Genomic DNA, 17,014 nt, shown 5'->3' with positions numbered 1-17,014 from the left:
CTATCATAGTCAAATTATTTCTCCACAACTTTTTAAATGACTTGCATATAATATTTATATTATACAGAGCATTAGCCCGCTCTAAAGCTTTAAACCAAGTAGCGAAACGCGACCGTTAGCCTGAGGAAATGGTATGGTCAATATTTTTCATGTTTTTTCGCAAGATGTCGCTTTCCTATTACATCATTCAATTATTTATACTGACGACGATAACATGGGTTTTATGTTTATTTAGATTCATATTGATATTCTAGTCTATATAAAGTTATATTGAGTTATTTATTTAACTTTTTAATTATAAAATAAATATCTGAGATAATAAGAATACTGTATCGGATTCTTCGGATATTGCTTTAGTATGTAAGCTCCTCAACCTGTCCTTGAAGGGAGCAGACGACCTTTTTGATCATGCTAAGACTCACTTGAATGCAACGAAAATTTTGGAAAAGCATCGTAAATCTCTCACGATCATTTCCCCAGCAAAGATTGTACGGCATTACTGTCGACTATCGGAGAACTAGTTGAACATTTTCTTCTTCATCTTTTGGAGGAGTTTGACTCTTATGAGGAGGTCTCTGAGGAAGATGAATAGTCTGAAGTTGTGAAAGGAGGTCTTTCGGTAGCCTCTTTTCCTTCAAAGTCGTCCTTTGTAAAATGATGCTCAAATTTAAGAGACTCATACTCTCCTATCCTTCGGGAATTCAATCAATATTTAGAAATTCATACTAATACTTCAACGTCCAGGTTTGGTATTTCTTTTTCGGGTGGGAGGTTCGAACAAGGAGAATGGTCTCCAGAAGAGATAAAATAACTTTTGCTAAAATTATTCACAAATTCCCTTGTACATTCTTGGAAGAATACAATTACATACCTACAGAGATGAAATCAGGAGAGCTGAAAACATCGTGTTTGAGTATCGCTATTGCAGGGTGAGTAGTTTCAATGCAGTTCAAAATATCTTTTATATTATTAAGACCCCAATTCATTCGTATCTCCTGAGATAAGTGAACCTTCGTGTTTCCTTGAAGAGATCAACTCGCTCCTTTTGTCTGCCAATATATCTTTTGGATTTCCAAGTTTTCACATGGAATTTGATAAGTGGTGTAGACAAGGAGACTCTTACAGGCTATATTTAAAGAATTTTTCCATGGAAAATTGCCCTTAAATGTGCTCTTATACAAGAAGCTTACGAAACATGATGTTAATTATTATGCTTTAATATAAATTCAAATTACTAACATATACATTTAATTGTTATGAATGAGATATATAAGTTAATAAAAACTAAAGGAACACGCAATTAATAGCAAACCACTTATGAAATAAATTAAAATTGCAAATTGTCGATAGGAGAGAGTGAGGATACATGTTACTCACTCTCTCCTATCGACAATTTATTTATAAAACTGTCATAAGTTTCACAATTTAAAAAATAATTCAACATGACATAGGTAATTACCTAAGACAAATAATTCCAACGTATTTTTTATGTAGTGCAATAATTAATAGGCATTTATTGGTGTTTTCGAAACTAACCAAAAGTAGGATACTTGATACACCAGGAAGAGAAATGATAAAAGATAGAAGGAGACATGGTACAGAGTAGGGTTAGACATCTTACAACAGGATGAAATATGTAAAAACTGCCATTTGTTATATTCAAGCATTTATTTTACTTTTTATAGTAGTTTGTCAGCATAAACTAATACTTATAATAACATATATAAGATAAACAAACGTAACATTTACAGACATTGAACATATTTAATAATTTAAAAAATATATTTATCTATTTTTATTATTTACTATGATTGATAATTAAAGTATAACATGAAATTACACAAAAAACAAAACATAATTAAATATAACATATATATAGTACAAATATATATAATAAAAATGGGATATTCCAAGTCTCTTCCACAGTGTTGGAATCAGAATAAATGATGTGAACTGAATATTGAAACTAATAATATATAACAAGCATGTGAATTAATTGAACAACATGCTCGACTATGACATTTAATAAAATAAAACGCAAATCTCATGTTTTATAATAGAAATATCTCACAACAAACACTTACCTAAAATCTTTACTTTTAATGTCAAAAATTTCCATGTCAAAATTATCGATAACTGTAAGCATTAGAGAAACAGAGTTTTATGTTGATTTGATAAACAATGGAGGATATTCAATTTGATAAGAACAGGATTGTTAGATAACTCTACATTTTAAAGTATAATTTATCACTAAAATAACTAAACTAATAGTTATTTATTAATAATAAAATTAGTAGGATAGAATATATTCTACTTTCTACATTTGTGACTCAACTCTAGCTATTTTTATTAATACAAGAATATATTTTAGTTTATAGCTAGAGCTGTTATTATTTTTATTATTGAAGGTAGAAATAATTAACAAAATACTCCATCTGGCGGGGAAAAAATGTAAATTCTGACCAAGACTTTTTTCACCTGTTAATAATTTTTTTCTTCGGTTCGCTAGTACTTGGTTTAAAGCTTGAGTCCACTCAAGAAATCCTATGTGTTTCTCGCCCAATTAAAAGTGAGTGGCAATTATTAAATTCCTGAAATTGATATGTTTATATTATTTATTCCAAGAAATAAAGTACTAGAATAAATAAAGTATAATTATCTGGAATTATATATTTTTTTAAATCCATAAAATGATTCATCCAATGTTTTCTTATTAAATATTTGATTCCTTGACGTAAGTCAATGCTTTTCTTGTTTAAAATTTTTATCTTTTAAACTCTGGCATATGTCCTTAAAAATTGACCACCTTTAGAAACTACCCTCTCAACGACAGCAACGACAAGGACAGCAGTGTATAAATTAAAAATTAACAATTGTGTGTCGATAAGAAATTTACAATGCCGTTTGGTTGACGTTAGCTTACAACTTTTTTGATGAGGTCACAAGGGAGCCAAGTTCAGTGTTACTGACTTAAGTGTTGACTAATATTATACCAAGAATTATGTCTTCTTCCAGAGGTACTAGGCGAAATTATGCTGCGGATGGTCTTTATATATGATTGCTTTAGTATATTTATTTGTATTCATGTTTTTACCTATTGGATTGGTTCTTGGAATTTTTTTTTCAAAAAAATACAATATTAAAATTTTTTGGTGAAAAAATTAAAAAAAAGATATTCTTGTAAAAAAATTGTCAAAAAACAACAGATATTCAAAAAATATTATTTTCAAATTAATAAAAAATTAAATTTTTTCTTGAAAAAATTTATATATTTAAAAAAAAACATTGAAAAATTAAATTTTTCTGAATTTTTTTTCCAAAATTAATGGCTATTTACAAAAAAGTAATTTTTTGGGAAAAAAATTTCAAAAATAAAATTTAATGTAAAATAAAACTGAAAAATTCTATTGATTTTTTTGAAAAAAAAATTGAAATAGTAAATTTTCTAGTAAAAAAAAAAAAAATCCTTCATTATTATTTTTTTTACCCTCTCTCAGATGCCCTTAAAATGGTCTATACACGTATTACATGTTCACGCCTGATAATAGATGTGGTAACCCACCGTATGAAAAGTCCTGTCTTTAAAAAAAAAAAAAATTGTATAATATATCCAAGTATGGCTTCGATAATATACATCTACATATTTATATAATATTCGCATTTTATCAAAATTATAATAATCCAATTTAATAGATAGGCAATTAATTTAAAAGAGTTTCAGGATTTAAATTTTTTTACATCCGTCAGAGAACACTTCTCCCCAATCCGCCATAGATTAGAGATAGGATGGGTCCTGAACTCGTATCTGGATACGTTATAAAAAGGATATTATCTACATTTAGCCTAGCATTTAGTGATGGGGCGATTAATCGGAATCGGGAATCGAAATGCCCTTCATAGCAAAATTGTATTATTTTTCAACTATTACTTAGATATTAAAGAATTGGAATTGGGATTTTTTTGTTTTTAATCCTCCCATCACTATTAGCATCTCTATTTATTTGATCTGTGCTTGGAGTGACATTTATATAAACAGTTGGATCAGGCACGTCGTTACCCTTATTCTATTAATCAACCTTTTCCCCCAAAATCAGTTGGTATTTAGACCATTCTTTCCAACCATCATAGTTGTTCAGAATTGTTAATTGTTACTTTTGTGTTAGCTTTCTGGTTATTCCACCTCACTAACACAAAAATTGACATTATTTTATTATCAGCTGTCGAAATTTATTCTTCTTTCCCTCTAATCAATGTTCTAAATATTGAATGGCGGGATTTGAATTAGTTTTGACTAAGCTGTGTAGAATTATCGAATATTATTGTATAATAATTCAATAGTTCAATAGAGTTAGCCAAATACCAATTGATTTTTTGGGCTTTTTTCTGTTTCTTTTCGTATGAACGGTTGCGTGATACAATAAAGTTAAGGATGTGCCCAATGTTATTATAACAATCATTCAAATAAACAACTAATTTATATATAGTTTGCTTATATTAAAACTCTAAACTAAAACGATCTACTATAAATATATGATTGATAAATTTCTATTGTAAAACCTCCTTGTATACAACGTTTTTTGTTGTTTTCTGTAAATATAATCAAACCTGCACCCCCTTTTGACACCCTTGGCAATGTAAAATATAATTGACCATGTGAAAATACTGATTTTGGTAAATATTAAGCAATTCTTTCAAATGTTTGACCTTGTGATTTATTTATTGTCATTATCATTGCTAACTTGCCATGTTCTTTTTTCAGCCATAATGGAAATTGAAGATACACACTAAGACTAACTCGCTAATCCTCTTTTTCCTTTATTTACCAAACCCCTTTTTAATCTGTATTGAATATACGTTCTCCCTTTTTCTGTTAGGACATCAATTCTTTTATTTTTTTTTTGCTGCATTTTCGAAACAACAATCCATACTTTTAAAAAACTTTGAGACACGGGGAATCGATCTTTTTTTATGAAAAAAGATGATGCGATTACGAAAAAACAAACTTAGTCTCCGGAGCCCAGGAATCTGGTCGGATCAGAATGAAACATAACCTACGTATGTAACTAAGAATTATAAAGAACTTTTATTCTATGTATAAAGCCTGTATCTGTATCCGTTTTTGATTTTTTTATCATTGTTTTTCCAAGCGGAACGAACGGAAATCAGATACACACATACGTATATTATATAAATACTATGTAGGATAAAATTTTTTGTTCTAATAGTAATAACTTTGGGTAATTTATTGTTTGGAATCCGTAATCAGTAAAAATCTAACTGTAATACGAATCCTTCAATTTTAGAGTTCGAACTTTAGTTAAAATGTTCATAAAATTTGAGACAAGTATCGGTCTAATTTCTGTACGGATCTGGATCTGATAGTTCGGGTACCTTAAATTTACCCAAATATTTATGTCCAAAGATGCAAATCGACCCGAATTCGAGGAAATCTGTCCTACTTTTAACTAAATATGTACCTAAATAAACTACTTTAAATGAAACAAGACCCTAATTGGAGGATTTGTTCACATGCCTAGACTATTTCAAACATATAAATTATTCACTCAAATATTTGTTGAAACTTTGATGCATCCTCTACAAGTAAATAATTAGTCTGAAAGTCGATAACACGGATTAGTTACCTACGTTAGTGAATGCTATGCATGTTCTGCTTACTTTAAAAATGACCCACGTTAAAAAATGATAATTATATGACCTTGAAGTGTACATTGACATTATCTTTTTCTTTCTACAACAGGATATTAAAAAATGATATATGTTTGTCAAGTCAGGAATTGTCGTCTAGTAGCACAGTGGTTCTCAAACTATTTACTGTGTATTCGACTTATACATGTATATTACTTTTTCCAAAAAATTTAATTTTCCGTGAGTAGTTATGGATTTTTCAATTTTTTTTTCCAAAAAAAATGTAATATTTGAAGTTTTGTTTCAGAAAAATAAATATTTTATATATCATTTTTTGAATTTTTTTCAATAAAATTAAATATTTGAGATTTCATTTTTGAATTTTTTTTTCGAAACATTTAAATGTCTATGAATAGCTATGGATTTTTCAAACTTTTTTCCAAAAAATGGATTATTTGATGTTTTGCTTCAAAAAAAATTTATATTTGAAATATCATTTTTGAAAAAAATTTCCAAAAATTTGTATTATCTGCAAACAACTATGGTTTTTGAATTTTTTTTTTTCGAAAAAAATTCAATATTAGAAATTTATTTTCAGAATATTTAATATTTGAAATTTAATTCTTCAATTTTTTTTTTCCAAAAATGTAATTTTTCAAATTTTGTTTGAATAACTATGGATTTTTTTTACAAAAAAAATCTGAAAATGATACCCCTCCCCCAAACGCCTGGCAGAATTGATATACCATGGGGAATGCACGTTTTTTTACTGAATAGTAGTTTGTATAGGTAGCCAAGAATATTGCCGTCATCTTGCGGCGAAAAGAGAGAAACAAAATATATGATGTACGTTTTTTATAAGTCACGGTGTTACCTCGCTTAAACAAAATATCCATTGTATTTGTTTTCAGCCGTCAATGTTTCCGCTTTTTTCTCCCTAATCAATGTTCTGAAAGTCCATAAATTTAATTATAATTATCAGCTGATTATACTTTCAACCTTTCAGGATTTCTGTCAATGATAGAAAGTATTTTTTTCTGAAGTAGTTCTTCTCTTTCTCTAAAAAACTGTTTTGACCTTTTTTTTTCGTTTTCATAAAGTATATTAAGAGGGCATAAATTGGCATTCCTTCTGTTTCAAGTTTTGTAACAGCCTCTGGTACAAATGACAGATTATCTTTAATGAAAGACAAATTGATTCCAAGAGCTGCACCTTCCAGAACTTTCTGGGAATTTTCAATGGCGAAAGTATCATTTGAATTCCATTCAAATGAGCGATTTTCCTCAAAAAACAATTTTTTGAGCTATTGAGGGATCGTTCACAAATCCTAAGTATACTTATAAGGGTTCAATGAAATCTGAGCACTTACTAGTTCAATAATTAATGATGGTTAAGTGATTGGCATTATTTAATATTTTGATATATAAAGGCGTAAAGATTTGGTTACAAAAAAAAAAACTCTAGCTCACGTGAAATGAGGGAAAATTACACTTGAACATGATCGACGAATTTCAATTCGCATACTCCAAGCAGGCGGGCGTCTCCGAGACCGCCGGTTACACTGTCAGCAAGTCCGAAAAGTTGGAGAGGATGAAGTTATCTGTCAAACAGCCACACTGGAACCAGATAAGTTAAAGAAAACAGGCCAGGCCAATTCTCTCTAGTCCATGAGGGTAAAAGCAAGAGATCTCAGGGTTTCATACCAGAAAGTGCAAATATAAAGAAATAAAAGATTTAAAAAAGTTGGTAGAAAGAGCCTTAAGAGGGCGGAGAGGCCTCTTTTGACATAAGCCTCCTACCTAAAGCCCTCATGGGACCTCCTCGACTACACCATTTGGGTGCATGCAAAAGGGAAGGGCTGCATTGTTTGTTATCCAAACACCAGCCCTCTCAAAGGCACTGTCAGCCAGCACGGAGACGTCATGACAAAGGATGCGGGTGTCAGGCATTCTCTCGCCGCCTGAAAGCCATCATTGCCGCTCAGGACGGCTACATTTATGATTAAGAGAGCTCAGGCACACATCCATTAATAGTATTCATTTTGTTGAAATTATATTGTTAATGAATGAATCTTGTTGAAGTGTTCAGATTTTAATGGACCACTCTGTAATTAATTTAATAGATTCTTTAGACATTCATATAAGATTACATTATGTATGTTTTTACATTAGAAAAAGTGCAATGGAAGAAATGTTCTTGTAATGATTCAAGGGCTTCTTCCCTTCCTTACTTCATCAGTCCTGTGCATGATGAAAGAAGCACTATGTACTTATGTCCAGTTACATATGTAGTTTAGGGAAATAAATGTTTTGAGACACATAAATTCTTTCATTTTTGAGGGAGGGGATTTCATTTTGGGAAATAATATTAGTGTTGGATTCGAGCAAAGTTAACCACGAGCCAACAGGGCGTGTCAATTTTTTTTTTTACTAGCCATAATACTACAAATATTGGATCTTTTTAAAAGTAGTACAGAACTACAAGGGTGGTCCGAAAAGTTTCCAACCTCAACGTGAAGATGGCAGCACTCGTCAATAAAAGCTAGTCACATCTACAGCTTTAAACCAAGTAGTGAAACGAGAACAAAAGTGATAAACAGTTGAAAAATATTTTGGTCAGAATTTACTATTTTTGTCCGCCAGTATTTTGTTATTATTTATAACTTCAAGAAAATAACAACTCTAGCTACTAGCTATAAACTAGAAAATATTTATTTATTAATAAAAAGCTATCTAAATATGAGTCACAAGGGTTAAATATATTATACTAATTCTAGTATTAATAACTTTGAACTATAGTTTAGTTATTTTAGTGATAAATTATAGGAGAATTATTTGGATGGGTTATAAAGATGGAAGATTATCCCTGGAAAATTAGTCTGGAGATTAACAAGGCGACTGTGTTGAAAAATAAAATAAAAGAATCAGAAAAAATGTCTGGTATCTTTGCTAGGTCCGACATTTTTCAGACCCCCCTCGTAGTATTACGGGCGTGGTCAAGTGGCGAGCTGGAGGGGATGTAGCCCCTGTGAGGAAGGAAAAGGTGAGGAAGGTGAGGTGAGGAAAGAAATTTTTTTTTTTTTTTTTTTTTGGGGGCTGTAGAAAAAAATATTTTCTTGTTACTAGAAAATTTTATTAAATTTTTTTATTTTTTTTCCAAAAAACTTAATTTTCAGTGAATAGTTAAGTATTTTTGAAATTTTTTTACTACTCAACTATATATTTGAAACGTAATTTTTGAATTAAAAAAATTAATTTTTTATGTACATTTGTGGATTTATGAATTTGTTTTCCAAAAAAATTAAGATTTGTAATTTTTTCCCAAAAAATTGGCATTTGGAATTTTTTTGTGAATAGCTGTTGATTGTTGAAAATAAAAATTTAAAAAAAATCCAACTCCAATTTTTGTTTTCAATATCTATTCGACATATCAGACGTTGATACAAGGTAATACTTAAGATTTGAGCTCAAAAATTGACTGTGTATATGCATTTTTTAAGATACTGCATTACGTAGCCAAACAGGCTAGATTAAGGCCACTTTCCACTATTCCGACTGCTTATGCTGTTGAGCCCTGCTTATAACAAGAGCTTGAGTTGTATATTGAGGGGCGGGATATATAATTCCGCCAACAAAAATGGTCTAAATTCATCTTTATTGATATATTCAATTGTGGCCTATTCATTAGTTATTAGCCTTGACAAGGAAAATGTTTATTTTTGTGTATTTGATTCCATTGCATTCTATTTTTGTATACATATACGTCAAGATAATAATAACTTTGGAGAAAACCTACAAAGACAGAGAAAAAAATGAAAAACTTATAAAAAACAATTATTTTTTAATATCTGGGGTAAAATTTACCCATGGGTATGAATAAAGGGTTCATAATGTATACATAAAAATTAAAGCAGAGTTTACTGGCTTTGATTTGATACCCATATTAGTTCTATACGATATGCTATCGCGAAGTTATAGTCAAAAGAATAAAACAATCCCGTTTTTTTGCCTTTTTTTAGAGCCACCATCAATAGAAATTGTCAAAGGCAATGTGGCAGGCATAACCCTGGTCCAAAATACAAATGAATGGTATATTTGGTTTCTATAGATCTTGGAGAACAGGAAAAAGTTAAATATTTAAAGGTTTGAAAAAAAAGATGTTAAAATTTGCAGTGTGTTAAACATGAACGGCACTTAAATCAACTGTATTTTCAAAAAAAAATCAGGGGATAAACCCCCGAGCCCCCAATAATCAGAATCCATCGATGACCATCCCCCCTAGTATGATTTTACTACTCCACTACTGGTTATAACTATCTAGTTCCGAGTCTGAGACGAATTGGAATCTATGACAAAATGTGCCGAGTAGACCAACATCTCTACTCGTTAATTCACATCTCAATTCTTCACACTCCTTCAAAATTTAATAAAGACCAATGGTCTTATATGACGTAACGGCTTTTAATAGAGTATTTTGTGTAAGAAACGACCCCCACAACTGAATATATGATATGGAAACGTATTCATTTAACTCCTATATTTCTTAAAAAGAAACAAAGAAAAAAAAAGATAAATAATGACTAATGATTATAACTAGAGATAAAAGCACGAAAAAAAAACAACCTAAATCATCTGTTAATTAGCCAAATAAGTCAATCATACCAACTGCTATTTATCTTATAAGTACTCCAAGACTATAATTGTTATATTATTTCTAGACAATTTTTCAAATGAATTTCATAAATATATTTCATAATATTAAAATCATACATATTATTTTATTCGATACTTTATTTTATGTAAAATAATAATTTGTATTTACATTTGTGTTCTATATCATAGGCAAAATGTCTTCACAAAAATAATAAAATGGCCAATATACGACAAGGGATCAACAATAAATTGTATTTCTGTCCGTTTAGAAACCCCTGGCTGCTCCGGACAAGAAGTAAAGAGGACATTACATTAAACGTATGGCCTGAAAAGTCCCGGGTTTGAGAAATAGATGGTACTTTTAAAAAAAATCACCTCATTTTCAGTGTGTACCAACCCTCAAAAGACAGCTGTCAAAATTTCATGACATTCTGTTCTTTAGTTTGTGATGAATAATGTTGAGTGAGACGCTATTTTTGTGTTTACAAAACAATGGATGTCAAATTAAATTTGTGTTTTAATTTTTACCGTGCTTCTTGATGTTAAAAAATACTGCTCACGGAAAGCAGGGGCTGGAAATGTGTTCCGGAGAAAAAAAGAAATATTTATAGAAAGCCAATTTTGAACGTGAAGAAAGCTTGTTTTCTAGGTTCAGTGAGGGTCTTTTCAGATCAAGTGGTATGAACAATAATATTAATTCCTTTAGATTAGCTAAGTTGGACCATGTAAATGTGAAAAATACTGGTATCCAGACGAGCTTAAGTTTGTTGGAAAATATTTTTGTTAAAATGAGAGAGCTATTCAAAAAATAATTCTTTATTGACAGGTAACCAAAAATTTTTTTGTTCAAAAACTAAAAAAAATATCTTAGTTTTTTCCCTTTCTTTCACCCCCTGTATACGCCTTGAGTACACAGGGGGTGAAAGAAAGGGAATGTAGCCCCCCCTTTAAAAAAAAAAGAAGGAATTTTTGCTTTTTACTAGAAATTTTTTGATCAGGATAAAAAAGATTAATATTTAAAATTCAATTTTAACTTAAGTGAATAACTGTAGATTTTTTGATTTTTTTCCAATATTTTCCAGTTTAATATTTTATATTTTTTCCAATATTTTCCAGTTTAATATTTTATATTTTTATCAAAAAATTTAATGTTTGAAATTTTCTTTTAAAATTTTTTCAAAAAAATTTCAGTTTTTGTTATCAGCTGTTGATTTTTCAAATTTTATCACAAAAAAATGAACTTTTTTGGAAATGTGTATAGATTCATTATATTTTTTTCCAAAAAAAAAAATTTTTTTTTTTTTTAATTCCAAAAATTTTAACCTCTGCATATGGTTCCGAGTCCGAACCCTTGTGGTAAGAATTCAAAGTCAAGTCTGAGTCAATATGATTCCAACTCTCAAACGAATTCGAGTTCATGGGAAACCAATTCCAGATTCGAGGTCTACAGCTTTTGTGATTTGAAAATCTAATGCTTGAGGTCTTCTTAGTTCTAAATCTAGCTCTTCTTCAAAACTAATATTTATTATTTTATGCAATCTAATTGCCTTTTATTTCAGTGTTTTGAGATGGAATGAACATATCCAAGTCCAGACTCGAGTTCCATAGCTCTATTGCTTTGTGGGTACCCTACTCATTATTTTACAACTCAACTTTTCATATTCCTTCAAAATGTAATGAAGAGAAATTGTCTTATGGAATCCCTGTAAACCATGCAACGCGCTCGGGAAAAGTTATTTTCTTGAATTCAATGTGTTTACGTTCGCGCCCAGGTGATTCCTAGAGAAAAAAATATACTTTAAAGGGAGCGGGGATCAAATTGTCGCCAAAATATTTTTCTACAAAAAACAACACAAAATATACATTTTTTAACTATTTTATTGAACATCAAAACTATGATGAGCATATAGGTATAGAGTAGCCATTCATTTGATATAATCACCGTTGGCATCAATAACGGCCTCAATACGGCCTCTGAACCGGCCACAGGCTTTTCTGACCATCTCATTGTCCATGTTGCCGAATTCCTCCTTGATGGAGTCCATCAGGCTGGCCTTGGTGCTATGGGGATGTCTGTTGGTATGTCTCTTGACTTAGTCCAAGACGAAATAGTCCAAAGGATTAAGGTCGAGAGATTTAGGAGGCCACAAATCCTTGGTTACGACGTCATAACAGTTCTCGGTTAACCACTACCGAGAGATTTTGGACACATGGCAGGGTGCTGAGTCCTGTTGCCACACACAGGGCCTGTCTCCGGTCTTCATGGACCTGGTTGGGTCATCCTCAACCATCTTCTTCACCTTGTCGACAAATTCGGTGTCCATGACCTTCCTGTCGGCGTCCTCCTCCTTGGGTGCCCTGTTTATGGTGGCATCAACATCCCAGGTGTCCCCTAGCTTCTTACGGATGCGCTGAACAGTACGTAAATTCACTGTTAAGGTTGAAGCAATCGTTGAATTGGAGATTTCACCTCCATTATTAACCAATGCTCGAAAGCTCCTCGTTCCACTTATAGCTCTTTATCTCCTCATATGATGACGGCATGATGCTAACTGAACTACGTATCGTTAGCTGACAAGAATAGCTTTCCTATTTGGTAACCGGGTTTTTATTTGATTATGTCGTCTTCAAGTTATCAAGGTTTAAAGTAGGCGACAATTTGATCCCCGCTCCCTGTATATACATGGATTTCATCAAAAAGATTCCTAGGTTAGTTGGAGTAATTGTAATACTATAATGTTTACTTATACTTAAATCAGTGCAACTCCATCTAACCAATCATAGTAACACATTTAAAAAAAAAAGGTATAATATGACCTCATGGCTCCTGATGGAGTCTTTTGTGTGTAAAGAACGACCTCCCCACAACAAAATATTTATATATATATTATGTAAATGTATTCATTGAATGCCTCCATTTTCTGAGAAAAACGAAGAAAAAAAAGAGGAATAACTAATGAGTCCCTCGAGAGTGAGTCATTATTTACTCCTTGTGTCTGTTAAGGGTTTAAATATCCAGGAGAGTCCGAAAGGGCTGTAGCCCTCCCCCCACACAAATTAAGGAATTTTTACTTTCTCAAAAAAATTTAATATTTGAAATTGTATTTTTGAAATTTCTTTCCAAAAATTTAAGTTTCTGTGAATAGATATAGATTTTGAAATTTTTCTCAGAAAAATTAATATTTGAAATTGTTTTTCGAAAAATTCAATATTTGAAATTTATTTTTTGAATTTTTTTCCAAAAAATTTGATATTTGTAACGTAATTTTTGAACATTTTCCCAAAAATTTAATTTTTTTAGAACACCAGTGGACCCCTCCCCTTCAAAAAAAAAAATAATATATATATATATATATATATATAAAATCCTGTGGACGCCCCTGATATTAGTGTTGGATTCAATATTTCATCAAATGAAAGAACATTGAGTCTAGTCGAGTTTTTTTCCAGTCGATTTTGAGTCAAGGCATCCAGCAATCAAATATATGATGTAACTGATAAGGTGCTTCAAGGGGATTACTTGGTTTCTCGTTATATCGCACTCCATACACACAAAAAAAAATCCATAAGATCGTCGAGTTTGGAGGTCAAAAATGAGACTATATGAAGTCGTCTAAATTCTCTTGAGACTTTTTTGAGGTGCAGAAGGGAGCCGAGTCCTTTAGAGGCCTCAACTTCCCTCCTAACCTTACAAACGAACGGCTCACTGAGTCCCAAAGTTAGAACAAAAGCTATGTTGTCTCTCATGTAGATGATTCCAAGGAGGGTCCTTGCTTTTTCCAAATATTTTGGACAAGGAATTCGTCAATTGATTCTATTTTTTCCCCAACTGGAGCAGGTTTGAACAAGCTATATATAAAAAAATCAGATGCCTCAGTGCCCATGCTTGACCAAGAGAGTAGACCAAAGTGATGGTATGGATAGCTTGAGCACTCTGTTTACTCAAATATTTTGACTGAAGATTCATTTGAGTTTATTCGAGTATTTCAAACAATTTTTCGAGATAGTAATATTATATTAATTTGTTAAGTAGAGTATATTTCGAGTTCGAGTTATACTCAATCCAACACTAGAAATAATAATAGTACGTAGTTTTGGAATTGTATATAATGTCAATGTGTTGTCATAGCATGGCGTTGCGTTGGAAGCGTTATTTCGTTGTTTCTTTCTTTTAACTCCAATTCTGATAAGATTATTTTTTCAAGGTCGTGAAAATAAACTAAGTATGTAATACAATAAGAAAAGAAACTATGTAGTAAAGTTTTTTGACCTTGCTACGTTCAATCATTTAATATTATTATGTTATGTTATGTCAGAATAAGATTGAAAGTGGTTGTTGCTTGCCAAATACAAGGGGAGGTTATTAAATGATTAAGTTTCTATCTTCATTATAGATTTAATTAAATGACTCTGGGGTCATTTAGGTACAATATCATGTGGTTATTTGAAATATTCTTTCACAAAAATTTAATTTTTAATTTTTTTTTCGAGAAATTTTAATTTTTTGTATTAAAAAAAAATACCATAATCTCATTATCCCAGGTCTGTGACTCCTTTATCCATTATAAGCACCATCCCATCAATATTTTCTAACTATTTTCCATTATTCTTCTACTTCCGATCTATAACTGAGCTGAATGCTGACCCAACAATAGTAAAGATAAAGGTTAATAGAAATACAAGGTTATACCGTAACGCGTGTACGAATGATATTTGACTTCCATCATGCTTTTTAATTGTAACGTCATAGACTATGATTGGTTGTGTGTTTTGTTAAAATCTGTCCGCCTTGCCCAGAAGTCAGTATGATACATCAAATTGAAAATTTCAGCAATCCCGATTAAATGATACTCTAATCTTGTATTTCTATTAACCCTGTAAGACTAAAGGTAAGTACGAACCTATAATATTAAACATAAAAAGGCGGCGAATACAAAATGTGGCAAAATCTAGTAGAGGCAAAAATATAAGCGGGAAAATAACCGGTCACGAATTATTTCTACTGCAAATGTAGGTAAAAAAAACCCCAAAAAACAGAGACAACTTCTTCTTCACATCATGACATTATGTTTTTCATCTGTATGGTTAATATACAGGGTGCGGTTTTAGAATTAAGAATTTTTTGAAACCGTTTTTTCTTGGGAATCATTAGTCTTACATGTTTATAAATCAAAGTTTGTCTGTATGTATAGATTCATTTTGAATGAGAAACAGTCATTTTTTGATCGAAGAAATAGCAATGTAGTCATATTTTGCAGGTTTTTTACATGTAGCATCGAGCATGGGTAGCTAAGGCTCATCCAAGAAGAGCTCTAGAGACCTAAGTACGTATCAGTATTAACTCATAAGTAGACATGCCATTATTGTAAGGAAACACAGAGCACGAGAAGAAGGCGAGAGAGTGACATATGGTATGACTGAATAAAGATGCTTCTTAATATCAGCTGTCTGTTGTATGACTTTGGGGGAGGGGGTGGAGAAAATGAATTACTGCTATAAAGAGGAGAACCTTCTACATTTAAAATAGCATTAGTACAGGGAAACTATTGTACTTATATCTAAATTCATATACATTTATTTTATTGGTGCATTTTTAAACAATTTACACCAAAGATTGGCGAAAATACTTATTTCAGAAGGAGAAGTTAGGACCACCACGACCTGTCATTTCAATAATGAACAACAAAAAAAAAGAGCAAACATAACGTCCGTCTTTCCTTTCGCAACTTTTAAGCTTAGTTTTTTCATTACAAAAACGTCAACTCCACTCATAAGTCATAACTTTATTTATATATATATATTTTTTTAATGTTCCTTTAATTGGTTAGATGGAGTTACACTGATTAAGTATAAGTAAACAAATATTTTTTTCTTCTTAAGCTGTTATTATTACTGATTCATTCTTCAGGAGAGAACATCTAAGTATTAAGTAGCATGTGATTATGCACATGAAGAACTGACAGTAAAACAATTATATATTTTTTTAGACTAAGCTTGTCCGCTCTACGAAGCCTAATAACTCCGGAGAATGCCGGATACTACAACTAGTAAATAAATAATTTCAAAAGATAAAAATTGAAATGACCAAAGCTTTAATACTCAAGTCATTTTTCCATGGATTCGGACTTCAATTTGAGTCGAAATTATATGATTTCAGAATAGCAATAATTTTGTCATTGGATTCAGATTTTTGTTCTTCTGTAGTTCTCATTTTAACCCCGATTGGTTGAATTTTAATTATGCATTGTTAAGCATGGACAATTCATAAGAATGATTGACGAATAAATGGGAAAATTAGCTAACTCATGTTGGTATATTTCTATTTTGTGAGAAATTTACTATTCATTCCAATACTTTTAATTAAATTTGATGTAAAATGTTCGATTAGCTATTCTAAGGAAATAATTATGCATGTACTGCATCCTCTTTTTATAAATAAATGACATATCCCTGGGGTTTTTAAAACTACCTTGCAATCAAATTTAAATATTACGTAATACTTGTACTTTTTATTTCATCTACTCACAAATACCCAAGTGTGGAGAGTCAGATTTGACTTGAACTCTGGTGGACTCATACTTTACTTGGACTAGGAAAAGGGGAACTCGAATGCAAGCCCGAAAATGGCAGCATCAATTATCAAATGTGGCAAAAGCCTTCTGTACTTAACTTAGTTTGTAAAGAAAGCGACAGAGAGTGGCCCCGTCTTGCGGCGA

This window comes from Lepeophtheirus salmonis, chromosome 10 (assembly GCF_016086655.4).
Source record: "Lepeophtheirus salmonis chromosome 10, UVic_Lsal_1.4, whole genome shotgun sequence".
In the NCBI taxonomy this organism is placed as follows: Eukaryota; Metazoa; Arthropoda; class Copepoda; order Siphonostomatoida; family Caligidae; genus Lepeophtheirus; species Lepeophtheirus salmonis.
The sequence above is the reverse complement of the archived record's forward strand: the minus strand, read 5'-3'. Positions refer to the sequence as shown.